The sequence below is a fragment of the Saccopteryx bilineata genome, chromosome 1 (assembly GCF_036850765.1).
Source record: "Saccopteryx bilineata isolate mSacBil1 chromosome 1, mSacBil1_pri_phased_curated, whole genome shotgun sequence".
NCBI lineage: Eukaryota > Metazoa > Chordata > Mammalia > Chiroptera > Emballonuridae > Saccopteryx > Saccopteryx bilineata.
The window spans coordinates 357,331,707-357,350,559 of NC_089490.1; the positions used below are offsets into that span (position 1 = coordinate 357,331,707).

General features: G+C 46.3%; 1 protein-coding gene and 1 non-coding gene across 6 annotated transcripts in view; both read right to left on the reverse strand.

Annotated features, from left to right (window-relative positions):
• The window catches only part of IRAG1 (inositol 1,4,5-triphosphate receptor associated 1), a 148,657-nt gene extending 136,551 nt beyond the window's left edge, over positions 1-12,106 (reverse strand). For 3 of the 5 annotated variants that reach the window (XM_066250953.1, XM_066250952.1, XM_066250950.1), the window contains exon 1: positions 11,731-12,106. The gene's annotated coding sequence lies outside the window, so the exon portion shown is untranslated. The remainder of the gene's footprint in view (positions 1-11,730) is intronic. The other 2 variants (XM_066250951.1, XM_066250956.1) reach the window with 2 other exon arrangements.
• Positions 12,107-18,578: 6,472 nt separating this feature from the next.
• On the reverse strand, positions 18,579-18,741 carry LOC136321414 (U1 spliceosomal RNA). Its single transcript, XR_010728666.1, has one exon. It is a non-coding gene; the product is annotated as a U1 spliceosomal RNA (small nuclear RNA).
• Between the last annotated feature and the right edge of the window lie 112 nt (positions 18,742-18,853).

Genomic DNA, 18,853 nt, shown 5'->3' on the forward strand with positions numbered 1-18,853 from the left:
GTGAATAGTGCGGCTATAAACATTACTGCACAAGTTTTTATTGGAACACCTGTTTTCAGTTCCTTCGGGTTCGTGCCGAGGAGTGATATGGCTGGGTCGTAAGGTAATTCTGTATTTCTCAGGAAGCCCCCTACACTTGCCATTTCCAATCTTCACCAGCGTCCAGCCTCCTTGGCTGACTTCACCAATGACTTTGTAAAACCTGTTTATCTTGATTGCTGTCTCCAATGGCAAACCTTAAAGCGTGTTCCTAGTTTTTAATATTGACCTCTGGCTCTTCAGTGCTTTCCATTGACTAAGTTATACCCTGTCCACTATTTAATTTCCTCACGGCAATATTATAAGGTAGATATTATTATTTCTGTTTTCCAGATGAGGAGGCTGAGATCCAGTGGGGTGAAGTAACTTAACAAGGTCACAGCTGTTAAGGGCGCAGCTGATACTGACCGCCACCCCCCCTATCCAGTGACTTTTCCACACTACCACAGTGGCCATCTCTCCAATTTGCTTCTCTGTCCAAGGTCTTTTATTTTAAAAAAAGAATAACCTTCTGAAACTTCCATTCAGATTCACCATTGTTTAGAAATCCCCTTGCTAGGTTTCTGATCAATCAATGCCAGCACAGACTTCTGTACACACTGGGCCAGTTGGGACCTCATTTATAATCAAAACCTTTTTCCGAGGGCAGATTCTGCCTGTACTTTTGCCTTTTCTGGATTTTCTGGGACCTTGTGGAATCCTGAGTTAATGCTCCCTTTTGATGTTGATGTGAAGCTAAGTCTGAGTGTGGCCCACAAGCGAAACCTCAGCTCTTGAAATGTCCACCCTATTTTTCTGTTCACCCAAAATCAACCTGAGGATCTTCGTCTTTCCCTTCTCAGGGAGGATCTATGGCTTGGAGTGGGGAGCCCCCTGACCTCTTTGGAGCAGAGAAGAGGCACAATGACCTCCAATCTGACACAGTGGAATTGGGCCCAATTTGCTACTTGGAAGCTTCCAAACCTAGTACTTCTTACTTCCAGGTGGAACACATAGGAAACTAAAAAAGAAGGCAAGCAAAGTGGACAACAGATAATGATGACAACACTCACCATTCATCTCAGGTGTAATCATGCCCCTAACACTTTAGGCATATTCATTCATTCAATCCCCCAACTATACTGAGAGGTGAATGTTAGCTTGCAAATAAGGAAACTGGGACTTAGCATGGTGCTGTGACTTTTCCAGAGTAACAGAGGCGATGGGTAGCCAAGCGGGATTGGAAACAGGCTGAACCTATGCTGTCCACATTCCAGCCACTGTCTGCCTTTCACGGAGAAGCTTTCGGGGCTGGCCTGGCCCACTTAGCACCTGCCTTCTCCGTTCTGCCAGCAGTGAGGGCTTTCCAGATGCCACACCACCCACCTTGCATCCACGCAAGGAGGAATGTCCTTAGCCAGCTTCTCCCAAAATCTGTTCTCTGCAAACCCCATTCTCGGTGATGGTGTGAACAAGGAGCTGTGAAAACACAGGTTTCCGCGTTTCAATACATTTGGGGATATCAGCCTTTTCCAGGTTTCTGTCCTGCAGGACTTCCTAGCCTTCAAGAAGCAAATATGGAAAATAGTGATGATAATAAAAAGTAGCTATGTACTATAAATCTGCAAGAGGGAGAGAAAGTGTAAAGTATTTCCCACACTTACTTGACCAGGGAATGGTTTTCCAAAAACTTATCTCATGTGTCCTCCTCAAAGCTCTAGTTAGAGCCACTCTGAGATTAGTAAGTGTCCAGGGTGACAGAGCAGAGGGGGTGTGCACATGGGCTCTGGAGCCAGGCCACCTGGGGTCCTGTCCCAGCAGTGCCACATGGTGGCTGCATGACCTTGGGCAAGTGGCTTCATCTGTCTGTTCCTCAGTTTCCTCACTTGTAAATCATGGATAAAGATATTCATTCAGATTACGTAACACACATAAACTTCTGAGAACAATGTCTGGCACATAATCGGTGCTCATGAAGTGTTAGCTGGCATCTTGCATCCCTCCAGAGCTGTGCTGAAGGGCGTTTCCCACACCCATGGGGGGCATAGCCCACACGTGGCACTCCCGCCCCCAGGGCACAGCAGCCTCGCTTCATAAAACTGCTCAAGGAAGATGGAGTGAAGCAGGTTAAAGACGGTCACGGCTCCCCAGGAATCACCCTGCCTAGGGTGGCTGGGAAGGGCTTCTACTTCTGCTTCGTTGTTTCTTCCTCCAGACAGATGCTTAAGGTTAGAGACCGAGATTCTAAATCCAACTTACTTTCCAGTGGGATCTCGAGCTTCCATCCCTATAACATAGAGTGGAACAGGCTTCTAATCTGGGGACAAGGCACAGAGAGGGGAGGGGTAGAGCAGTAAGCAGGCAGGGAAGGCGGATGGCAAAGCAGGGAGAGGACAGCACCAGTGACGGGGGTAAGTATCCTCCCTTTTGGGGGAAATGGGAGAGGGTGCTTGGAGAGTAAATTAGGCTAATCACCAGCAGCTACCGCAACAGACCCATAATCTTACATCTAATGCGATTTGGGATGGCCACCTCCACCCTCTAGCAAAATGTTCTGTAATAGAAAACTCTACATGGAACATATACTGCTCACAAAAATTAGGGGATATTTTGTCATTTGTGAGCAGTATATATCCAGCATTGAGTGGGTTGCCAAGAATTCCTGTATGATGCTGGTTGCCAAAGCCATTTTCCTCTGGTGCCCAACTGATACTTCCCTCCCCCTTGTCACAGAAGTAAGAAAGACCCTGGGGGAGGGTGTGCCTTTGCTTCTGAATTAATTCTGTCAGTTTTTCCAGGACTTCTCACTTACTTTACAGTTCCTTAATTGCCCGCCTCTGGGAGGCCTCAGGCTCTGCGGGAGCTGGTATTTGCCGTACTAATTCTCTGCCTGTGGCAGAGATGGGTAGCACTCCTTGAATATTCCTGCACATCTCTGCATTTCCCAGAATCCTTTGCAGTTGGTTGGGGCTGTAGAACTAGGTATGGCCAACAGACTGTGTTACCTCTGGGTTGGGGCAGATCCCTCGCCTCTTGCATCCATCTCTTCCTGTGTTGAGATGGCTCTGGAGGCTAAGTGCTTACTGGGAAGCTGGAAGAACTAATTGAGAAGCAAATACAGCCCCTTTCCCTAGCTTCCACTTCTCCACTGAGCGGTGTAAAAGCACCGATTGGATAAGAGGACAGCTTTGGCAGACAGGGCCATTCAGGAAGTGTTAGCATTTACGTGACCATTTAATGCCAGATATGTCTTCCATATAGGATTTTCTGTTATTAAACTCCTCACTGTAATTTGGAGTACCAGTGTGACCTGTGATTCAGGTATTCCCAGCAGTGTCATGCACACTGTGAGAGGCAGCATGTCTCAGACTACAGTGTGAGCACAAAGTACCTGAGGGCCTTGCCAAGCTGTGGCTCTGACTCAGCAGGTCTGAGGCTGCACTCACGAGCCTGCGTTTCTAACAAGCTCCCAGGTGACGCTGATGCTGCGGGTCCCGGACCACGCTCTGGATGGTGAGGTGGTGGGGCAGGGCTGACTTATCCAGGAAGTACGATAGGAGCAGTGCCCAGTCAGTGCTCATGAAAATGTTCTCATTTCTTTTAAAATCAGAATACAAAATAAACTATTTGGTCAAAGCAAATGTTTAAATAGATCCTATTAATGTATGTATTTATCTACACCAACAGAGTTATAAAATAAATCTCTTAAGTAAGAAGTCAACGATAACAAACATGCCTAGGGCCTGTAGAAATCCTAACATGGTGCTGTCCCTCCCTGTGTGGTGGGAGGGGCTGTGCTTCCTTCCTATCATGTGCAAAACTGTGAAATCACAAAACATCACACAGGTAACATGGCCCCATGGTTCTCCGGGGAAAGGACAGGAGATGTGGTCTGAGCACATGCCTGCATCTGCTCAAATTCTCCACATCTCTGGCCTGACCTGTGGTGGCGCAGTGGATAAAGCGTCGACCTAGAAATGCTGAGGTCGCCGGTTCGAAACCCTGGGCTTGCCTGGTCAAGGCACATATGGGAGTTGATGCTTCCTGCTCCTCCCCCCTTCTCTTTCTCTCTCTCCTTTCTAAAATGAATTTAAAAAAAAAAATCTCCAGATCTCTGCTTATGGAGCTCCTAGAGGTACCCCAAATTCTGGTGCCTGTGAGGTTCATCTCTTCCAAAGAACTGAAACCCCGTCTCTTTGTCCCTGCTCCCCAACTCCACAGGACAGACACACCTCCCTGGAGCTGCAGCCGAGCGCAGCTGGCCTGTGGTGTGAGAGGAGTGGGACCAGGCTCCAGAGACTGCTTTTGTTAGTAACAAACAAAAGACTATCATCTCTGATCTGAGCAACAAACATCCAAAGCATGAGTCAAATGCTTTGTTAATAAGAGAATGAATAGGCATTCCCTTTAGCAGTAAATATTTTCTTAAAAACACAGTGTTCCATTTACTTTGGACATGATGCCAGTTCTGACTGTCCCTAAAGGCACAGCATGGGGCTTTTAGAGAGTGAACAGTAATAGCTGACTCTTCTAACGCACCTGCAGGCCCTCCTTGTCACAGACAAGGTATCTGACACAATTATCGCTCCGGGATAGCTTCATTCATGCAACTACTGGAATGAATCACTGAGCTTTGGTGGGTGTATAGTTCCCAGATGAGGAAAGCAAGACCTGAGAAGGTAGAAGTGGTTTGCTCAAGGGCACAACATTTAAGAAACGGAGCCAAGCTGACATCCTGGGACCCCCGCTTATATGCTAGCTTCATTTCAGCTTAGAAAGTGGCAACAGGGATGGCTATGGCAGACTCTCACTGTTTTTTCTCTTCCTTTTCTCTTAAGAGTGAGCAGCCTTCAGGGAACAGACATTCTGTTGTACCACACCACCCCCCATGCTCCAAGAGTCAAAGAGGCCTGCTGCCACCAGAGGGCACTACAGAGAGCTGGGGTTTGGGTAAGTCTGCTTAATTTAATGGTAGAAAGCCTAATTTCCTGCTGATATAAACCACATTCTCCAATACGAGCTTTCTCTCATAAGGGTGATATTAGACTGACTTTTCAACAAGCCTTATAACTTAGAGGGAGGAGGTGATTTTTACCGGGCTTCCTTAGAGACCTCACCAGGTACCAATGGCCAGTCATCTAAAGAATAAGTCTGCCGCCCTCTTGGGGCATTAATGGAGGTGAGAAGGGGACCCAGAATTTTGGGTAGTCAGAGCTTCAAACTCAGTGCAGAGTCTCCTTGATGGACTTCCTGAAGGGGAACACCTAGAGGCTAGAAACAACATTAGCTAGCATTCACTGGGTGCTAAGAACAGACCCTGGGTTGAGGAGTTTAACCCTGCCATCATTATCTCTGCTTTATAGGGGAGGAAACCGAGGCTCAGAGAAATCAGGTGTAGCTTGAGGTGTCCAGCAGATCAGCAGCGGCGCCATCTCCCGCTGTGACAGAGAGGGAGGAGCTGGTAGGCACTGAACTTGCCTCTCAGCTCAAGGCCGGTGCTCTTTTGACCACGCCTGTATAAGCCAAGTCAAGGGGTCTTCAAGTTTTCTTCTGTTTCTGATGAACCAGGAACCTTGGACTCTCGGGAAACATCCTCCCTGTTAGCCTGTCAGTGGCAGAATTCCCCATAGCCTCCATGTGTCCCTTTTCCAAGCAGCCACCATGCCCTCTGCACCACATCCCAGGCCTGCAGCCCCGCGGTGGGCAGTGTATCTTCTCGTCCTCTCAGGCTCTCCTGCCAGCCTGCAGGTTCCTGATGTTCCCGGGCTTTGCTGGACTGGCTCAGCTTCCGCCCACCTGCACTCACTAGTGCCCCTGCTTATAGGATGTGGTTTCCCCCAAGTCAGTGTTTCCTAAACTTGAGTCATCTGCACACCACCCTCAAATCTCTGCCACATCTGTGTGCCACCTATACATTTATTAATTTAATATTCTTTAACTTGGCTAGCAATGAACCAGAAAGCCAGAGTTGAAATCCCAGCTCTGCCTGACTGGTGGTGGTGCAGTGAATAGAGCGTCAACCTGGGACACACAGGTCCCAGGTTCTAAACCCTGAGGTCACCAGTTTGAACACAGGCTTGCCAGCTTGAGGATGGGGTTGCTGGCTTGAGCACAGGATCATAAACATGATCCCAAGGTCACTGGCTTGAGCCCAAAGGTTGCTATCTTGAAGCCCAAGGTCTCTGGCTTAAGCCCTTAGGTCAAGGTACATATGAGAAGCAATCAATGAACAACTAAAAGTGATGTAACTGCAAGTTGATACTTCTCATCTCTCTTCCTTCCTGTCTCTCTCTCTCCCTCTCTCTTTCACACACACACAAAAAGAAAGGGAGGAAGGGAGGGAGGGAGGGAGGGAGGGAAGGAAGGAAGAAGGAAAAAGAAATTTCAGCTCTGCCATTGACCATCTTTGTGTTGTTGGGCAAGTTTCTTACCCTCTCTGTGCCTCAATTTCCCCATCTGTATAACAGGAATAATAATAGTAACTACTTCAAGGGGTTGGTGTGAGGACCAAATGAGATATTTCAGGTAGAGCATCAGAACAGCCCCTAGCATGCAGTAAGCATTCAATAAGCGTTAGCTACTCCTGTCATTACATTATTTAAAAAGGAAACTTTATATCCCAACTATAAGTGAAAAATCTATACCACTTATACCCCAAATAGAGAAGAGCTGTAAAAGTGAATTAAATGAAAACAGTTATTAAATTCTAGCTATTGTCTGGCAAAAGCTCTAGATCCAAAGCTTGTTCTCATTGTGTCAAGAAGGAAGACAAGCAAGTGTCCAAAAGGTGTACAAAGCACTCCAAGCTCAGACAAGAACAACTTGTCCTGATTTGCCTGGGACTTTCTATTTTAGCGCTAAAGGTCCTAAAGCACCCTCACTCCTGGGCTACCTCGGATGAAGGGTTTCTCCTCATCTGAAGGACTGAACAGAGCTTGAAAGGGAAGAATGTTCTCCTGATGTGAGTGTACGTGCTTAGCTGAGTCAGTATTCTACTTATCATCATCTTGCACCCACACCATGGGCCACACCAAACAAGCCCCCCTCTGAGAGCCAAATTTCCAAATTCCATAAATATATGGAAAGGCCATCACGTGTATGCCACTGAGACTGTCCCCAAAGAAAACCACATTTGTAAATGCCTAATGAGAGGAATAATGATTAAACTGCTGCACAGCTAAAATTATTCTATATTAGACAACCATTGAAAAATCATGCTTTGAAGTATCTTTAATGGCATAGAAAAGTGATCATGCTAGAATGAACACTTTAAAAAAGCAGGCTAAGATGCCCTTCATTAGGTGAGTGGATAAATAAACTGTAGTTCATCAGACAAAGGACTATTATTCAGAACTAAGCTAAAGAAATGAGCTAACAAGCCATGAAAAGGGGGAAAACTTAAATGCATAATACTAAGTGAAAGAAGCAATCTGAAATGGCAATATTATATACTGCTCACAAAAATTAAGGGATATTTCAAAATGAATATGAGGTGATAAAGAAGCATTTGATTTTTTTATATTAAACAAGAACATCAGAAAAGCAAACAACAAGTCAAAGAATGTTGTTCAATTATGCAAATGAGATGCAAAACCAACTTTTATTTCATTGGTGAAAATGCACTATACAAAAGGCTGAAAGTACTGGAGTTTCTGCACATTCCTTGACTCCCTAATTTTTGTGAGGAGTCTATATAATTCCAATTATATGACATTCTAGAAAAGGCAAAACATTGGAGTCAGTAAAAAGATCAGTGTGGCCCTGGCCAGTTAGCTCAGTTGTTTAGAGCACCATCCCAAAACACCAAGGTTGCAGGTTTGATCCCCGGCCAGGGCACATATGGGAAGCGACTAATGAATGCACAACTAAGTGGATCAACAAGATGAATACTTCTCCCCTCCCCCTCTCCCTCCACCGCCTTTCTCTATTTCTCTAAAATCAATCAATTTTTAAAAAATGAAAAGATCAGTGTTTATGGTTAGGAGAGAAGGGGGGATAAATATGTGAAACATAGAGGATTTTTGAGGCAATGAAAATACTCTGTGCTATAATGGTAAATACAGGTCACTTAGACATTTGTCTAAACTCACAGAAGGCACAACACCCAGAATAAATCTCAGTGTAAACTGTGGACTTTGGGTAGTAATTACGGGTCAGTGTAGGTTCGTTCGTTGTGACAGATGTTCCTCTGTGGCGGGGCAGGAGGGCGGTTGACCATTGGGGAGACTATTCACAGGTGGAGGCTGGGGGTGCACACGACATCTCTGTACCTTCTACTCAATATTCTTGTGAACTTAAAACTGCTCTAAAAAGACAAGTCTTTAAAAATTGTTTAAAAGAAGACTATAAAACCACAGATAGTAAGACCATATAAAATATAGAGACATTGAAAGAAAGAAATACCATAGTATTGATAATATTTTTCTCTGAGTAAAAGGATTCTAGAGGGATTTTTTTCTATTTCCTTGTATTTATTTTCAAATTTCTTATTTATACTAATTTCTATATTTTCTAAGAAAGTTTAACAAAGAGCATATACTACTTTTATTATCAGAAAAAAAATTTTAAATAAAAAACACTAAGTAGAAACTGACCAGAGCTGATTAAGCCCAGCCTTCATAAACTGTTTTTCACCTTTGTGGCCAACTGGGGGAGAGGTTTTCTGTCTGGCTGACTGTCACCTGCTTTCCTTCTCCCCTGGAGAAGGCCCTCACAGAGAAGTCAGGGCTCATCCAAGGTCACTTTGCCTCTGCTAAGGCTCCGAGTCTGAAGGCCCCACCAGTGACGCTACCCTGGGTCTGAACTCAGTGCCTGGCCTCCAAGGCCCACAGGGCAAGCACCACATCCCCTTTTCCTCTGCTGTTAAGTTTTCCATCATTTGGCCTGTGACACTGGATAACTATCCTGAGAGCTGGGTTACCATCTAGAGGCAGGTGGTATCTAACACGGAAAGTGCCTCTTTCAGACCGAAGCGGCCTGGCTAGAACCCCCGCTCCTCACCAACCAGGTGGGTGCTCTTGGGCATGTCACATCCCCTCTTTCAGCTGCAGTGTCCTCGTCTCCATCACAAGGATTAAATTAAATAATGGTTCTAGCACAGCTCCTGGCACAAGGTGGGAACTCAATGTATATCGATTTTCTCTCCCTCCTGTTACGCTTACTTTACAAAGACTCGGTTCTCTAGCTCCTTCCCCTGACTCCCATTGCTCCCCAAGGGGCAGGGGCAGAGTCTGGGACTCCCAGGTCTCTCCTCTCCATCAATCCATGCCTCTGTTCCTCCTCAGTCAGCAAATCCCTCTGCTGACTGTCAAGCCACAGAGAAGGTGGCTGAGGGGACAGCCCAGTGGCTCCATGGGGCTACCCAAGAGAGATGGCAGGGTATGGAGGGGGTGGATTACTTCAGACACCCACCTTGCCTCCTCTCAGGCCAGATTGGAAGAATCTGATCAGCAGGCTGACATACCTCATAGACCCACGACCCTGTTTAACCCTAATACACTTTATGAACATTATGTTCATTTCTTCGTAAGGAAAAAAAATGATCCTGACCATGATATACTTCCAGCACATTCTGGGTTCAGGGCACACAGTGGAGAATGAGACAGGTCTCTGCCCTCACAGGGCTCAGTCTCCACTCCTGCTGGAGGTGTGGGATGAATCTATCCACCTTTATTACCAAGACTCAGAGGGAAAAGGTAGGGCCTGTTTGAGAGTCTAAGAATTGTACATGTAGTTCAGTCCACCAGGCACAAAACTTGGCTTCCTCTCACAAAGACACACAGAACCCCTCATCCTGACACTATGAACCCCCCTGAAAATTAGTTTTAAGTGGAAGGTATTACATGGTCCTAACAATTCTCATCCAAGATACTAAATCCCTTGTTCTGTCACTTGGTGTCTGCGTGGCCTTGGACAAGTCATTTAACATCCCCTAGTCCTAGTGCTCTTACCTGTAAAACTGAAGTAAAGATTTCTCACTCGCAGCATTACTGAGAAGAGCCCATGATATCACATGCAGAGAGCCCCAGGAGCAGTGTTGGGAGAATAGGTGCTTCCTTCCCTGGCCTGGTATCAACCAGAGAGGAACAGAGCTTGATACGTAAGAGCTGAGCCTCCAGAGACAGTCAGCCTGGGGTCAGATGCCAGTTGTGGGGTGACATCTTTGTGTTAAAATGTCCCCATCTGCAAGATGAGGGTAGTAGTAATGATCCTTGCTTTGTAGGGTTGTGGAAGTCTTAAATTACTGCATGAGGCGTGCTTAGAACAGTGTTTGATGCATAGTAAGAACAATGTGTTTGCTTTTTTTTTTTCTTCCAGAAACATGTTGACAGAGATCATTGATCATGTTGTAGCAATTGGCACATGATTATATCTCCCAGATGATCTTAGAGGGAATACAGGAATGTCTTCCTTACAACCCAGTATATAAGAAGGTACATCAGCTGTGAACACACACACGCACACACACACACACACACACACACCACTGAATCATGGACCAACCAAATATAATGATGACAACTGTTTTGTCCATTAGGTCAAAATTCATAAGACACATTCAAGGCAGAAGTGTGCTCACTCGCATCTGTGATGAGGGGCAGGAGCACCAGAGGTGGAGTCATACAGATTTGGGTTCGAGTCCTAGCTCAGCTCTTTCTTAGCAGTCTGACCTTAGGCAAGTCACTTAACCTGAATTTCCTCCCCATAGAAGTGTTGGGGTGAGGTTGGGGGAGTCAACTCCACCCGTTTCATCAGTGGTCCATTGCCCCCTGGTGGGGACAACATAACCCTTAGCTGGCTCTGACTCCCTAGTGCTCCCCGCCTCACAGTGCTGGGAAGCTTCCTTCTTTCTCCTGCAGGAGACCCAGCTCAGACAAACCCATAGGCTGCTTTACTTCCCACTAAGACCCCCAAAGAGCACCCTGAAGAGTTTTAAGAGAACAGCAGCTGCAGAGCTCTGTAGGCTGGGGTGCTGGCCGGGGGTGCCAGACACCCCCCTCTGTTTACTCAAACTACAGAGCATGGCTAGGCTTTGCAACTGGTTACTGAGCAGGAGGGAGCCAGACAGCTGGGCCCCTCTCTGGCTTCTGCTGAAGGCCAGCCTGAGTGCCCCTCACTTTGGAATAGATTCGACACTGAGCTCCCGGAGGTGAGCAGGGCTTGGGGCACAGACTGGGCAGCCAGCCCCTCCTGGGAGCAGGAAAAGAGAACAGGGGGGCAAAGCTGGAGGTAGGAGAGATGGGGACAAAGATGAAAACAGGGTCTGTGACCCGTACACAGACAGGAGGGGCAGGAACAGAAACAGGGCAGGGCAGGGGTAGAGACAGGGCCAGGCCGGCACTGGGACAAAGGGGAAGGGGAGCGGGCATGGGCTGGGTGGTTGGGGGCTGCAAGAGGCTCAGTACACAGAGCAAGGCTGGGGCTGGGGGAGCAGGCGGTGCAGGCTTGCATAATCTGGGGACACTGTTGCCCCAGAGGGGCCCACAGGAATTCTGAGGGTGGGACCTCCTGTCAGAACCCACATTTTCACCCTAACCTGTGCGTGTTTTCCAACAGCAAGCAAAAGGAGCATGATTTAGTTAAGTTAGGACTGGCAAGATTCACTTCTTATTTAAAAATTAGGACATAAATATAGTCGGCTGAAACGTCACCCAACAAAGCCAACACCCCTGGAAAGTTAGAGTCAGGCGCCCCCATCCCAGCACCCTGTACCTTTAAGGAGGAGAAGTTTCCCTCTGTTTCCTGGGCTGAAGAGGCAGGTTATTCTTGGATATAGCAGAACTTACCTAAAACTGAGTTATTCCCCTTTCCTCCTCTGGCCAGCCTCTCTTCACTCTGGGGAGCTTTTACCATTTAAGGTCAATGTTACATCTGGCTCCGTCTGGAGCTCAGAGCTGAGAAGCCTCTGGCTGTGGAGCCTCTGCCGCCTGCCTCCTCCCAGGGGCTGGGACTTAGAGCCCAGAGCTCCTCTGGGAGCCCCCTCTGGCCCGGCTCAGGGGGCTAAGGCAGGGGAGGCCGGTCAGGCCAGCCCAGGGCTCAGGGCAGGCTGGGCCCGTGAAGCAACAACTCACTCTGGGCCCCTCCTGTGGGCACCCACGGAGCCCATGGCAATGCCCATGGGCAGCTCATGCTGCTGGGCACTGTCTCGGCCAGACAGGGACCAAAGGAACCCAGAGGAACTCTGCAGATCCGCCTCCTTGCCTGTAATCTTCAGCCAGCATGTGAGCCTGGATAAGACCCTGGCCCTGGGCCAAGAGAAACTGGGAACATTTCCTGTCCTGGGAACTTGGGGGCTGATCCCACCTTGAACCTTTGGGATTACCAGAGAGAAGGGCCTGGGAGATACATCTATTCAGAGACCTGGCATCAGCTCCAAGGGCTTCAATCCCTGCTCCTCTGCTCAACAGTCTACCGGTATTAACATTGTGGCACCTCAGTCTCCTCATCTCTAAAGTGGGAATAACAGCAATTACACCTCACTCACAGGGTTGTAGGAGAATTGAATGAAACAACAGTGAAAGGGTTAGCACAGTGCTGGCATCCGCATCTCATAGGTGCTGAGTCCCACGGTTTGTTTCCTGCTCCTCCCTAGACACCGTGAGGAAGGGCTGCCCTCCTGCAGGTCCACATCCTGTCCGTACTCCTTTCTCACCTATCTTGGGTACAGTGCCCACCTAGAACCACAACTGTGGAGCTCCAGGTTCTTGGCAGGTCACATGGGGGCTCCAGCCTTCTCCTAAGATTAGAGACTGCTCAGAGAAGTCCTGGTGACGGTTGCCAGATAAAATACAGGACAACCGCTGAAATTTGAATGTTAGATAAACAACACATAGCTTTTTAAAATATAAGTGTGTCTAAAATAGTGCATGGGATGTACTTCTACTAAAAAATAGGGTTTGTTTTTTTTTAATCTAAAATTCTAATTTAACTGCACATCCTGTATTTTCATTTGCTAAATCTGGCGATGCTAGCCCCGAGCCAGCACATGTCCCAGTCATGTTGACTGCTCTTGGGATTGGTGCTTCAAGGCCTGTGGGCGCAAGCCCTCTTATTGACAGCTGCCTGGCTGTGCACGGTTGTTGGCTGCGGCTCCTGGTCATAAATCAGGCACCCCAGGCATGACAGGCTTTCTCCACTGACCCTGGTCCACTGTGCCCCCATCCCAGCCCTCCTACAGGCATCTAGTCCTGGACTATCTCTCCTCCCTGGTTGTTATGAAAGAAATTCCTGATGGGAATGCAGTGCATGCTGCCTATTATACCCATAAATAATTATATTTTTGTAGCTAGAACCAGAGGAAACTGTCCTGTGTACTAATCATGCTTTTTCTCAGGTGTCTACACCTACCATCTATGCCAGGGGTCCCCAAACTACGGCCCGCGGGCCGCATGCGGCCCCCTGAGGATTTATCTGGCCCCCGCCACACACCCAGAAGGGGCACCTATTTCATTGGTGGTCAGTGAGAGGAGCATAGTTCCCATTGAAATACTGGTCAGTTTGTTGATTTAAATTTACTTGTTCTCTATTTTAAATATTGTATTCGTTCCCATTTTGGTTTTTTACTTTAAAATAGGTGTAGTGTGCATAGGGATTTGTTCATAGTTTTTTATAGTCCGGCCCTCCAACGGTCTGAGGGACAGTGAACTGGCCCCCTGTGTAAAAAGTTTGGGGACCCCTGATCTATGCCGTGTAGGCTTCCACCAGCAAAACCCCAGGGTGGTTAACTACTAAATTGCAGGGATAAGTACTAGAAGGAGTTTACCGAACTTGTTAGCACTGTTTCTCCAACTTCATTATGCATTAGAATCCCTAAGTGTGAAGCTGTTTGGACCCCTCTTCCAGAAATGCTAATTCCATGGATCTAAAGTGGGACCCAGAAATCTGTATTTTAATTCAGGCCCTGGAGTGATACCTTTTTTTAAAAAAATTATTGACCGATTTAAGAGAGAGAGAGAGAGAAGCATTGATTTGTTGTTCTACTTAGTTTTGCATTCATTGGTTGCTTCTTATGTGTGCCCTGACTGGGGATTGAACCTACAACCTTGGGGTATTAGGACGATGATCTAACAAACTGAGCTACCCAGCTAGGGCCCTCGGGTGATTCTTATGCTGTTGGTACAAGGACTCCACTTTAGGAATGATGCTCCAAAGACTGATTTGTGAATTCAACAAGAATTACTTGTTGAATTTAGTCAATGTAGAAACATTGATTAAAATGGAACCGAACGGCTTTGTGTACATTTGAAGGAGGATGTGTGAGTGTATGTATAAAAAAAAAATGTGTATTTATATATTTTTTCTTAAGTGAGAGGAAGGGAGATAGAGAAATAGACTCCTGCCTGCGCCCTGACTGGAATCCACTGAGCGATCCTGGTCTGGGGCCAATGCTTGAATCAACCAAGCTATCCTCACCGTCCAGGGCCAACACTTGAACCATAGAGCCACTGGCTGCGAGAGGGGAAGAGAGAGAGAAGAGGAGAGGGAGGGAGGAGAAGCAGATGGCTGCTTCTCGTGTATGCCCTGACCAGGGATTGAAGACTTCCGCATGCTGGGCTGACGCTCTATCCACTGAGCCAACCAGCCAGGGACAACTGTATATTGAGCACCTACTTTGTTTCAGTCACTATATTAGGTGCTCTCTATATATGTATTTATCCTCAAAATTGCCCTGTGAAATAGAATTACTGTATGTTTCCATCAAAAAGGAAACTGAGACTTGAAGAAGTGAAACAACTCGCCTCATGTTCTACAGCCAGTAGGTGGTAGAGCTGAGAGGTGAATTAGGTTGTTTGGCCCTAAAGCTCTTTCCCTTGTACCATACCTCCTTCCATTCAGGCAGGACTTCATAAACCAGGGTTCACGGATCACTTTCAAGGGTCTCTGAGCCAACTAAAAGTGTGTACAAAACACTGTGTGATTTGTGTTTTCTTTGTGTATAAGCCCATAGCTTTCACCAGACTCACAAAAAGGTCATCAAATAACTTTGAAAATCACCTCATTAACACAAGCATTTCATTAGACATATTATTGGTGGGTGTGTAGAAAGGAACAAGCTCTATAGAAATCAATTTAGCATTATCAAGATGATAAGGCTGATATCCTTTGACCCAGTTCCACTTTAAAGAATTTATTTTAGAAACACACTCCCACACTTGGGAAATGACAAATGAACAAGATTATTCATTGCAGCTTTGTCATAAAAGAAAAAAAATTAGAAACAACATAAATGTCTACCAATTGAGGGCCATAAAAAATGATGGGGTACAGCCAAAACAAAGGATAAGGCAGCTTTTTGTGTACTGATATGAAAACCTTCCAAGATATATGGTTAAGTGGGAAAAGTAAGATAATATAACAGTCTATAAATATACATACATAAATATATTCACACATACACACTCACAAGTACATATATTATATGTATATACACACAATCTCATTAAAATTAGTGCAAGAAAGAAATGACATTAACATTAGTTGCTCATGGGAGAGAAACTAATGGAGGGAAAGAGTATCCACCATCTACCTTATTTATACATTTAAAGTTTTGAATCATAAGAATGTTTTTTAGTATATTTGCTGCCAAAGTGAGCACATGAATCATAAGAATAAATCATGTTTACATCCGAAGATAAATAATAAGACAAAAATATTCCTGTGGGCAGAGATTTCATCAATTCATCCTTCAGCACCACTTCCTCCAAATGTCAGAGTATTGGTATGAGCCTGACTAAAGGTGTTTTTTTTTTCTTTACTTTTTATTTTGGAATAATTACAGACACATGGGAAGTTGCAAAAATAGTATAAGGAGTTCCATGTACCCATCACCCAGCTTCCCCCGAGGGGTGGCATGGATGTTTGGGTATCAAAACCTGGAAGTTGGCCTGACTAGGCGATGGCGCAGTGGCTAGAGCGTTGAACTGGGATGCGAAAGGACCCAGGTTCGAGACCCCGGGGTTGCCAGCTTGAGCGCCGGCTCATCTGGCTTGAGCAAAAAGCTCACCAGCTTGGACCCAGGGTCACTGGCTCGAGCGGAGGGTTATTCAGTCTGCTGAAGGCCCGCGGTCATGGCACATATGAGAAAGCAATCAATGAACAACTACGGTGTCGCAAGGAAAAACTGATGATTGATGCTTCTCATCTCTCTCTGTTCCTGTCTATCTGCTATCTGTCCCTATCTATACCTCTATCTGACTCTCTCTCTCTCTGTCCCTGTAAAAAAAAAAAAAACACCTGGAAGTTGGCATTGGTACGTTACTGTTAACTAGACTATAGATCTTATTCTAAAGGTTATTTTTTAAAATATAGCCCTCTCACTGCTCATTTATTCATTTTAAACATGTATTGAGCACCTTTAGTGTGCCAAACATCATGTTGGATTATGGGATGCAGTAGGGACACGTCAGGCCCATCCCTGCCTTCATGGGGTGTAGACTAGCAAAGGCACTCCCTATATTCAGTGGGAATAGCATCACAGAGGCCCAGGACTCAGCAGTGCACAAGGAATGCTTACCACAGCTCTAAAAAAAGGAACTGTGTCCCTTGCTGTCCTGGTCATGGAGCTTCACAGCTTGCCTGAAGCTTTTAGTCCTTAAAAGAACACGAGCAATTACTTAGGCTATATTTATCCCCATTCCTGGAGCCACACAGGGATTTGGCCTCGCTCTACCAAAATCTTCAGCTCATCACTCAAGCCCATCAGAGATGATCATGCATTCTCAGCATTAAAACAGAGGCCAGGAGGCACACTGGCATGCTGCTCAGGGGGGCACTTCCCATAGGCCATCTAACTCAAGGCCAGGGAAAAAATGTCAAAGTCCCAGGCCAAAAACACATCCTATGGCCAAGGCAGGAGCAGCAGCATCTTGCCAAGAACACTGTCAACTCAGGGGCTGAGTGCTGAGAGGACTGCAATGCCACTTTTGTCCTCCCTGTCCCACGCATACTGTATAGAGACTCTGTGCAATGCCCCGCAGTAGGTCCTGGAGGAGTAAGTGGACAAATCAGTGGCCAAACTAGCGGGAATTGCATCCAGGTGACAATGAGAGGTGTCATTTACTGAACTTGATGCCAGATACTGTGTCAGCAACTTCACATTTAAGGTCTAGTTCAGTTCTCACCTAATCCGTGTGATGCAGGGCTTCTCATCACATGTCTTATACGAGAAATCTGAGCTTTGGAGAAGTCAAGGAGCTGACCAGTGCCTTACTTTGCAATCCCAAATTTCCCTAATTCTAGAGTCTGTGGGTATCAGGTTCAAGATGCAGACTGGGAGCATAAGCTGTCTCTTTTTTCTCCCAGGATCCCATTAAAATGATAGCAAGGGACTCCTTAAGAATGAATGAATCCTTAGCTACAAAGAGACTGAAGGGGGCATGTGTGAACACATTCTGGGACTGACAAGAGGATAAAGGAATTATACCTAATAAAGTCAAGAGGAGGAAGCCCCAGCCTAGCCCCAGACAACCCTCCAGAGAAGGGGGCTCAGGTGCTCTGGTGCCCCAGAGAGGCCCTGCAATGGAAAAGCCAGGTGTGACAGGGACAGAAATGAGATATGTAACAAACATAAAGGGTACAATTGAAAGCCTATGGACAGAAGGGGCTGAAAAGAAACTACCTCCAGTAGTTTTTGTATGCAGCATTTGGACTAAATGCCTTCAGGCTAAAGGAATAAAAGAACTGTAAGTGAATATTGAGTAGAATTCTTTTTGCATAGACATGAGGATTAGCAATTCTGAAAATACTTTCTCTGCATTCCAGGATTAAGTAAATTAGTAAATATATTGTTAATAATGAGAGTCCACGTTCTCACTGTCAAAGGAGAGAGTTACAAACACGTAAAAAAAGAAAACAGAATAAGCTATGCAGTGCTGTGTTGGAATTGCAGTATTGGAATAAACTGGATGGATGGATGGATGGATGGATATGTATATATTTATATATAGTCAAACAGACCTATGTGCATAAACATACATCTCTTTCTTAGCTTTGTCATTGAAAAGGCCTGGAAATAATGATGGTCCAGTAGCACTGAGCACACTGTGCACACAGATTTTGGTTTCTAAATACTGTTTTCCAATAAATAGATCTAGAGCTCCTTGGAGAAATGAGGGCTTCTAGGGATGGGATATAGAAAGTACAAGATGAGGCTGGAACATCTTTTGTTTTTTATTTTTATTTATTTTATTTTTCCGAAGCTGGAAACCGGGGGAGACAGTCAGACAGACTCCCGCATGTGCCCGACCGGGATCCACCCGGCACGCCCACCAGGGGGTGATGCTCTGCCCCTCCGGGGCGTCACTCTGTCACGACCAGAGCCATTCTAGCGCCTGGAGCCAAGGAGCCATCCCCAGCGCCTGGGCCCGGGCCATCTTTGCTCCAATGGAGCCTCGCTGTGGGAAGGGAAGAGAGAGACAGAGAGGAAGGAGAGGGGGAGGGGAGGAGAAGCAAATGGGCACTTCTCCTGTGTGCCCTGGCTAGGAAACGAACCCGGGACCCCTTGCACACCAGGCCAACGCTCTACCACTGAGCCAACCGGCCAGGGCCTCTTTTGTTTTTTAATAGGGAGAGTGAAAACGCAATCCCCACTATCACACATTATGCAGTCGAGTTTCCCACATTTGGAGAAATCACAGGGGTCAGCACATCCAGAGTGCAATGGAGAAGCTTCACCCTGGAAAAACCACATTTGTGATCATGGTATAGTTTGGAACATCTCATTGTGCCCAAAAGTAGGAAACCTCTTCAAGAGAGAAGATGGTGACATGTCAAAAGAACACAGAAACACTTACGGGGTCTCTCATGGGCCACATCTGAAACAATACGAACATCAAAG